Source organism: Macaca mulatta, chromosome 2, assembly GCF_049350105.2.
Source record: "Macaca mulatta isolate MMU2019108-1 chromosome 2, T2T-MMU8v2.0, whole genome shotgun sequence".
In the NCBI taxonomy this organism is placed as follows: Eukaryota; Metazoa; Chordata; class Mammalia; order Primates; family Cercopithecidae; genus Macaca; species Macaca mulatta.
In genome coordinates, this window is record NC_133407.1 from 47,230,841 (window position 1) to 47,240,220 (window position 9,380).

The following is a 9,380-nucleotide window of genomic DNA, read 5'->3' on the forward strand; positions in this document are numbered from 1 at the left end:
GGATGGCAGCGTGGGTCGGGGAGGGGTTGTTGCCACTACTGGGATTGGGGAAACTGTTTCTTCTGGCAAGAAAGGTTCATCAGAGTTTACAAACTCAGTCTCCCCAGCTTCTTCAGGGTCCTCCCACACATCCCCATTCCAAATTGCTGGGTCCCATTGTCTTCCAATCAATGCCCTCACTTTAACAGTACACACCTGGTGAGACTGTACATACACCTTTCCTTGCAGGTTAGCCACTTGCATGATTAGAGCTTGTGTCTGTTTTTTCATAATTTCATCTCTTTCTGTACAGGAGATAAGACTCTCACTCAGGGCAGTCTTCACAGATTTGGGGATCAGTATCCGCTTCTGAAGCCGGGAGATAGAATCCCTGAGTTCATCATTTTCTTTCATCACTTTGTCCACTGAACTTAGGAGTAACAAACCAGCTTCCTTATCTTCCTTGTTTTTTCACATATGGTCAAAGTTATTATGTATAGGGTCACTAAACTCTTTGTCTCTCATGAATGATTAATCAGGAGTGGTTAAATGCAGTTATTTTGCATACATCTCTAAACAGTTCATGCCAAGGACTATCAGTGTTCTCCATATTATCAGGAGTAGAGTCCTTAGCATTTCTGGGCCTAATCATATTAAGCAGCCAACTCCAGAAACCCCAAAATCAATGAAAGAAATCCATCCTTAATATTCTGTTCCTCCAGAACCACTTCTGGTACCAAAATCTGTATTAGTCAGGGTTCTCTAGAGGGACAGAGCTAATATATTATATGTAACATATTATATATTTATATATAATATACATTATACATATTATATATTATATATAATATATAAAATAATATATTATATATAATATATAAAATATAATATGTATAATATAATATATATAATATATAAATACATATATTTTAATATATATTATATATTATAATATATATAATATATATTACAAGATGGAATATGTATATGTATAATACATATTCCACGATGGAATATATATGTGTAAAATATATATTCCAAGATGGAATATATATGTGTAAAATATATATTCCAAGATGGAATACATATAAAATACGTATGTATAATTCCAAAATGGGATATATATATATTCCAGAATGGAATATTTATATTCCAAAAATGGAATTATATATATACACACACACATACATATGTATATATATATGTGTGGATATATATATAAAGGGGAGCTTTTTAAGTATTAACTGATACCAACACAAAGTCCAACAATAGGCCACATGCAGGCTTAGGAGCAAGGAGAGCCAGTTCAAGTTCCAAAACTGAAGAACTTGAAGTCTTGTTTTTGAGGGCAGGAAGCATCCAGCATGGGAGAAAGATGTAGCCTGGGAGGTTAGACCAGTCTCTCTTTTCAAAAGCTCCTGCCTGCTTATATTCTAGTCACACTGGCAGCTGATTAGATTGTGCCCACCCAGATGAAGGATGGGTTTGCCTTTCCCAGCCAACTGACTCTAATGTTAATCTCCTTTGGCAACACTCTCATAGACACACCCAGGATTAATACTTTGTATTCTTTTTTTTTTTTCTAAATCAACAGGTCTTTTATTGCATCATTTAAATATCACAAGTAGGTCTTAGGAGTCATCTGGCATCTTTCTGTAGCTGGATAACTCTTAGATCTTACTCATCAGGCTGCTAAACAGTTCCTTTTTCAGAGACATAGATACCATCCAAAAATTTCCTGATATCTTTGTTTTTAACTGTTGTGGCTTGCTGAATCAAAGCCGCTGAATTTGAAACAAGCTCAATGTCATTTCCTTCAAGGATTAATACATCTTTCTGGGCTTGAGACACTGAACAAGCAACACCTGGTCTCATCCGAACCCTGCGGATGTATTTTTCACCCAAGAAATTTCGGATTTCAACAAGAGACCCATTCTCCTGGATAACGACGTTGATGGGGAAGTGAGCATACACAGACCTCATCTTGTAACAGAAGTCCAGTGTAACACCTTTGGTCATGTTCTGTACATGACTACAAATAGTCCGAACGGTAGTCAGTTCCTTTCTGTTACCCCACCATTTGTCAACTCGAAGCCTCTTTTTTTTCTTTCCAAGAAGACTGAATTCTACATTGATGTGATTGAAGTTCCTCCGCAGGGTTCCTCTGGGGCTCTTCACGATAACTGTGCGTCCCTTTAGAGTAATGTCGACATTTTCTGGAATGTCGACAGTCTGATTGCTGAGAATGGTCTCCATTCTTGCAGTAGACGCAGCAAAGAAAGAATACTTGGTATTCTTCAATCTAATCAACTTGACACTCAGTATTAACCGTCACATGCACCCACCTCTTTGCTCATGTTGCTCCTTTTGCTGGAGATTCCTGATGTCCTTTTGAAATTTTCAACCTATTCATCCTTCCTGGCCAAATTCAAGCAACATTCCCTTATTTGTCCTCTAAGACAACACTACTTATCCTTTATTTTATCTTAAAAATGTGCTTATGTTCCTAGAGCTTATTTTGTTCTTATATTCTTGCTCCCTGACTTTATGCCTATATTTCCCAATGACAGTAAATTACTCAAGTGCAGGGAATGTTTTTTTCTTTACTTCAATTTCTTATGTAAAGAGTGAAGCTCAGTAGTTGTAAACTTGATTAAAAGACCCTGAAATAGATCCACGAGCACATGGTAGAGTCTATAAACCTCTTGCTTTAGTGATGTTTCAGCTTATGGTGCAACATTTTTGGCTGATATATCAGTGAAGTGGATGATCCTGACAATATTTTTCTGCTCTCATGGTGGACTTCACTGTTATGTTTTGATTATTCTACTCAAGAGGAATTTGAGTATATTCACTGTAAGTGGCACAGATACAATAGAAAATTTAAAAACAACGTCAATCAACTAACTTGAAAAGTAACCTGAAACAAAAGGCCTGAATAACAAAAAAATGGGTGGGGAAAATTTAACTAGAAAGCTTAGCTTAACTAAGGCAATCTTTTGCACATTTACTATATGAGAACATTGAAAAACTTTGCATACAGCATCCCTGACATAGATAAACTAGAGGTTGCTAAGGCACTAGATGAATTGATTAGCATATTTCATAAGCATTAATAAGTTGGATTTTTCAAGATCTGTATAGAAAACAAATATTGAGATTTCTGCTAAATATCTGAAACAGAGATATTCTGAGCTGTAGATACAACTTTCCAATCTAGGACCTCTTCTACCTGATTACCTGCTCCAGGGCTGATAGCATCAGATTTGAGTGGAAAGGAGACATTAAACAATAAGTTCATGATCCTTGGGAGCTAAGCAATCCATTGGCAACCACCTCCAGGTGTATAAAAATTTCAGTAATATTTCCATGCAAAGACTGCCACCAGTAACAACCAAGGGTCATTAAGAGATGTAGCTTACAAGCAGCTGACAGATACGCCATCCCCAAACAAAGGTTTCTTCAACTTTATCCTATCCTAAATAGCTTAAGTAAAACCAGGGTGAAAGTAGGGGATGTTTACGAAGAACCAGTGGAGTTCCGTTGGACTGAAAGGCAGATGGTGGATCCAGGTGGAAAGGTCAGAGACAGGGGTCCCTCCTCTTCTCTTAGCCTGTCTGCTTCACCTTATAGTTAATTGGCAGACACTTTTCTCTGCTTCTTCGTGCAAGGACTAGATATGTCACCATGAGGCATGACTCCGCAATCCTCAAATTTAGATGTCCTTAAAAGTTAAGTATCATTAGGTAAGTGAGTGGAGTCACTGAATCTTAACGGTAACCTCATAGGAGGGAGGATCTGATTAATCCAGCTTAGGTCAGTATCCACTCTAATTGAACCAAGAGCAGCAAGAGGGATGGGGAGTTTTAGAACTTTACTGCTGAAGAGGGTTTAGGGGAAAGGGTAGAACCTGGACAGCCACTCACAAATATCTAATTTAATGAATATAGCAGTGGTTCCAAGTCTTTTTGGCGCTAGGGACTGATTTCATGTAAGACAGTTTTTTCATGGATCAGGGCAGGGTGGGTGGGAGGATATGGTTTCAGGATGATTCAAGCCCATTTAATTTGTTGTGTCCTTTAATTCTATTATTTTTCCATTGTAATATATGATGAAATAATTATACAACTCACCCTAATGTAGGATCAGTGGGAATCCTGAGCATGTCTTCCTGCAACTAGACAGTCCCATCTGGGGCTGACAGGACACAGTGACACCCAAAGTGTGTTTCTTATGTCCAGGCTACTCCATAATCTCATTTTGATTGCTGTCACTGCAGAAAGTCCTGCTTCACAAAGATAGGATGTTGGAAATGGAAGCAGGCTTTTCAGTGCTTTTTGGCAATCTCAGGATATTACACCTTGACTTTAATCCAGAATGTATGGAGATTTGAAACTGTCTCAAATACACTTTTAAGGCCACTTTCATTTGTGATCCCAAGCGGTTGATCCTCTTCTAGCACAGATAAAGTCAACTTCTCTGACATATTCATAAATAGGCCGAGGATCCAATCCCTCCTAGTTCGGGAGTCTTTTGTGGTTAGGAAGTAATGCTGAAACTCTTTTGAAAACTGAGATAGGTGATCATGCAGCAACTGGGAGAATGAAAGCCCCAGCTCAGTTTCTTTCTGTATTACTTTCGTGCTGTTTCTCTTTTAAAATTGAATGCTTTTAACAGCACCCAAGTCACCTCTTGTGTCCTTGCTACTTAGAAATTTCTTTTGCCAGATACCCTAAATCATCTCTCTCAAGTTCAAAGTTCCACAAATCTCTAGGGAAGGGACAAAATGTCACCAGTCTTTTGCTAAAATATAACAAGAGTCACCTTTGCTCCAGTTCCCAACAAGTTCCTCGTCTCCAGGCTGAGACCGTCTCAGCTTGACCCTTATTGTTCATATCACTATCAGCAATTTTGTCAAAGCCATTCAGCAAATCTCTAGGAGGTCCCAATCTGTCCCACATTTTCCTGTCTTCTTCTGAACCCTCCAATCCAAATTGTTCCAACCTCTGCCTGTTACCCAGTACCAAAGTCGCTTCCACATTTTCGTGTATGTTTTCAGCAACGCCCCACTCTACTGATACCAATTTATTGTATTAGTCAGTTTTCACACTGCTGACAAAGACATACCTGAGGCTGGGAAGGAAGAGAGGTTTAATTGAACTTACAGTTACACATGCCCGGGGAGGCCTCAGAATCATGGTGGAAGGTGAAAGGGCTTCTTAAACGGTGGTGGCAAGAGAAAATGAAGAAGTTTCAAAAGCAGAAACCTCTGATAAAACCATCAGATCTCATGAGTCTTATTCACTACCATGAGAACAGTATAGTGGAAACCACTCTCATGATTCAAATTACCTCCCCTTGTGTCCCTCCCACAACACATGGGAATTCTGAGAGTATAATTCAAGATGAGATTTGGGTGGGGACACAGAGCCAAACCATATCACATTCAAAATCTCCGCTAATGTTTGAAACATGTCAAACAATCCCAGTGTTCACTCTTTGACCCCATAATTTCCGTTTGGCTTTGAATGCAGACACTTTATCTGCCAACTTGAACACAGTTGTCCTTCTCCCCTGAAGTGACAAATTGACTTTGTTGAGGAGGCTGAATATGTCACACAAGCAAGTTTTGAGATTCATCTGTGTCACTGAAATGTGCTGCCAGTGGTGAATGTTTTTCTAAAAGAAATACCAGCCCTAACAACTGAAAAACTCTGGCCAGTGATCTATCTTTAGAAAGTTGTCTCACTTCTGTGTATGAGAGAAGACGTGTGTGCTGTGTCCGTCTCCTCACAGAGCTACAAGAACAGACACGAGTGAAAGGCATGTACCTTAATGTGGTTGATAATTTTAATCACATTCTGCAAAACATTATTAATTTCACATGACGTTTTTGACTAGCCAGCATTTCTTTATGAATGACACAGTGCATAGACTCACAGTGACCTCTTTGACCCAACTAGTCTTTGACCTGGACAGAAAGCTGTCCAGTCATGGCAGCCGCTCTGTCCATGCATATACTGACACAAAACAACCAATTCAGTTTTCCTGATATGCAATCATTCAAATACTTGAATAGTTTTGCAGCTGTGGTGTTGGTTGGCAACAAAAGTGCACATTACTGAAAAATATATTGCACAAAAACAGGCATTGTTGCCTTGTTTTCAACATTTTAAATTATGTTTAAAGTACAAATTGCATTCCTGAGTCAGCCTAACCTAATACTCGTCAACCTGGGTTGTGCACCATGGTGATTCATTAATCCTCTCTTAACAATTGTGCCTCAACATCCTCTGCTATTTTATCAATTCATCTAGTTATGGTGCTAGCTGAAAGAGAAACGTGTGCCACCTTTTGAACTGCAGACTGAAACATCTCCTAAAAGTTCACAACAAATGTCCTTAGCAGCAGACGGGATCAACTCTTCATCAATGGTAAAGGGCTTCTTAGATTTAGCAATGCAGTTAGCCACTAAGAATGATACTCTGTGCAGACACATTTAATGAAGTGATCGCCTTCAATAGTTGTGTCTGTTCTTCATGTTCACATTGTTTTCTTTTGAGAAATTCCAAAGGCTTGTCTTATTTTATTTATTCATTTAGATGGAGTCTTGCCCTGTTGCCTGGCTGGAGTGCAGTGGTGCAATCTCAGCTCACTGCAACCTCCACCTCCTGGGTTCAAGTGATTCTCCTGCCTCAGCCTCCAGAGTAGCTGGGACTACAGGCGTGAGCCACGATGCCGAGCTAATATTTGTATTTTTAGTAGAGATGGGTTTTCACCATGTTGTCCGGGATGGTCTCCATCTCTTGACCTCGTGATCCGCCCACTTCAGCCTCCCAAAGTGCTGGGATTACAGGTGTGAGCCGCTGCACCTGGCCAAAGCTTGTCTTTTAATGCAGGGTGCTTGGTCTCTTTGTGAAGCAGTTTTGAAGGTTTCATGGCTTTGTTGGATAACGGGTTGCCACATATTATACAAAATGGGATTGAAGAATGTGAATCAACTGTTGCAATGAAACTGTAATTTAAGTGGAATTTTTGGCATTTTCTTTTAAATGCAATTTTCTTTTTATTGGCAGTCTTAGAGTCTTCTACTGTCTCATCATTGGGTCTTTCCCTCTTTTCAAAGAAGCTCTCCAGTGATGTTTGTTTTTAACTCGTTTTGGCTAGGGTTAGCCTGTGGGCTTACCAAAACCATGACTGAGACAAGCATGCAGTATGGAAATGAGGCGCGGATGGAAGTGGTAAATAAAATAATGGGTGGGCCATGTGTGGACTAAAATATGTCAGATTCTGATTTAAAGCCTGCCACTGGAGGCAGCTGTACAATTGAAGTATATCAACTGATTTGCGATATAAAGCCTGCCACAAGATGCAGCTTAATTGTCACTTGCCACTCACTGATAGGATTTTTATATGAGTCTGCAAGCAATTTATTTATTATGGTCTCTGTGCAGTCAGACCTCTCTGCTAACGTTAATCTGTATTTTCAGCCACTCCACAGGGCTAGCAACACCCTCTCAGCTCCACCTCAGATCATCAGGCATTAGATTCTCATAAAGGGCATGCAACCTAGATCCCCTGCATGTGCAGTTTACAATAGGGTTCACATCCCTCTGAGAATCCAGTCCTGCAACTAATCTGATGGGAGGAGGAGCTCTGGCAGTAATGCAAGCAATGGGGAGCAGCTATAGATACAGATGAACCTTCGCTTTTTCACCTGCTGCTCACCTCCTGCTGTGTGACCTGGTTCCCAACAGGCCAGGGACTGGCACCAGTCTGTGGCCCAAGGGTTGGGGGCCCCTGGAATATAAGACCACATTCGCAGTGTAGAGAACAACCAGGACATTCAGTAATTAGCTTTTATTTCTTAGGCTGTAGAAGGAAATATTTTGTACATTAATAAAGGCTGTGCCTTAATCATAAATGACATTACATAGAACTACTGAGTCTCAGTCACTCTTGCAGAAGGCAAAAGAATGAAGTTCAAACACACTTGTTGAACCAAAGGAATGAATAATTGCTTCCATCACCATTTCTGCCCTTCTATCTTTACAAAAGAAGTATCTGAAAACAGCAATCACTGATTTTAACAATAGTTGACATTTCTTGCTGTGCACATTAGTCAGTATTTATCCTTCAGGTATGACATTAATACTAACCCACGCCTAACACTTTTTTAGATACAAATGATTATTGGTTCCCTTTGAGCTATCAAGAATGATGACAGTTGTGGAGACAGTAGCAACTGGCAGCAACTACTTCCTTTTTTCACGACTCCTATAGGGCTTCTCAACAGGACTGTTGTCTTCTTGGGTTACCATTGGCTCCTGGCCTTTTCTTCTCCCCATGGGTGCTTGTTCTGGTTTTTAATACTCCTATAGAGTCCTGCATGGCTTCACAGTCATAATATCCACACTCTGATTCAGAACATGAAGGCATGCTTTATGCTTTACACATTTAAAGTGAAATGTAGACCTTTATGAAAATAATGTTTAAAATATAAATTGCATTCCTGAGTCAGACTAACCTATGGCAAACTCTTTTTAAGTTTTACTCTGCAATACATTTCTTTTTTCTTTTATTTTTTTAACTAATGATTTTTTTTTTTTTTTACATTACGCTGTGAGGCTCCTATGTGTTAACCCTGATGACAGTGATACCAAAATTATGATAGTGTATGCTGCAGTAATTTAACAGAGTGAAACTTAGCATCATCCATTCTGAATCATTAATAGAAAGCTTGATGCTGGGTGAGCTTCAATGAAGTAGGAAGGAAAGGCATAGACATCATGTGCAGAAAGGTTGTGTCAAAGCAAACGATTATGACCATTTGAGACTATAATACTTATGTATCTTTCAATTTATGTTTCTATTGTTATAGAAAATATAGTGAACTTTTACTATTCTACTTTTTCTTCAAGTTACAATCTAATTTCAAGTAGCTACATTACAGGAACTTTTTTATTCTTCTCTCATATCACTGAGCACATAGCAGGTGTTCAATAAACGCTTGTTGATTAATTGATATGAATAAATAAATACCATACTTGCAAAAAGTGTTCTTGGGTTTTTAATAATGCTCATAAAGGCTCGATGTAGTATAGAATACCATACAACACAGTTTTTCTGCTTTCTTTTTATTCCTAAATAAATCAGATGGGGTTGATAATGTTAGGTGTTCATGTCACTGTGAGTCTGGTGTGAACTGTCAGTCAGAAGTCTAGCACGGTGAGGAGGACATCTACCTATAAGGGTGACCCTGCATAGTGAGGCAGAACCTTAACAGGGTAAGGTAGAGACCACGTGGGTGGGTGACCTTGGTGGGGTGTCATTGTCTGAGCAAGTTGAGGAGGATGTTCATGTGGGGTAGGGGCTAAGATGAAGAGTTAGAGTCTGAGTAG

General features: G+C 39.3%; 1 pseudogene across 1 annotated transcript; it reads right to left on the reverse strand.

The window, feature by feature from the left end:
- Positions 1-1,549: 1,549 nt before the first annotated feature.
- Positions 1,550-2,261, reverse strand: LOC716150 (large ribosomal subunit protein uL6 pseudogene; annotated as a pseudogene). The gene has a single exon (XR_091995.4). The product of XR_091995.4 is annotated as a large ribosomal subunit protein uL6 pseudogene (transcript).
- Positions 2,262-9,380: the final 7,119 nt, after the last annotated feature.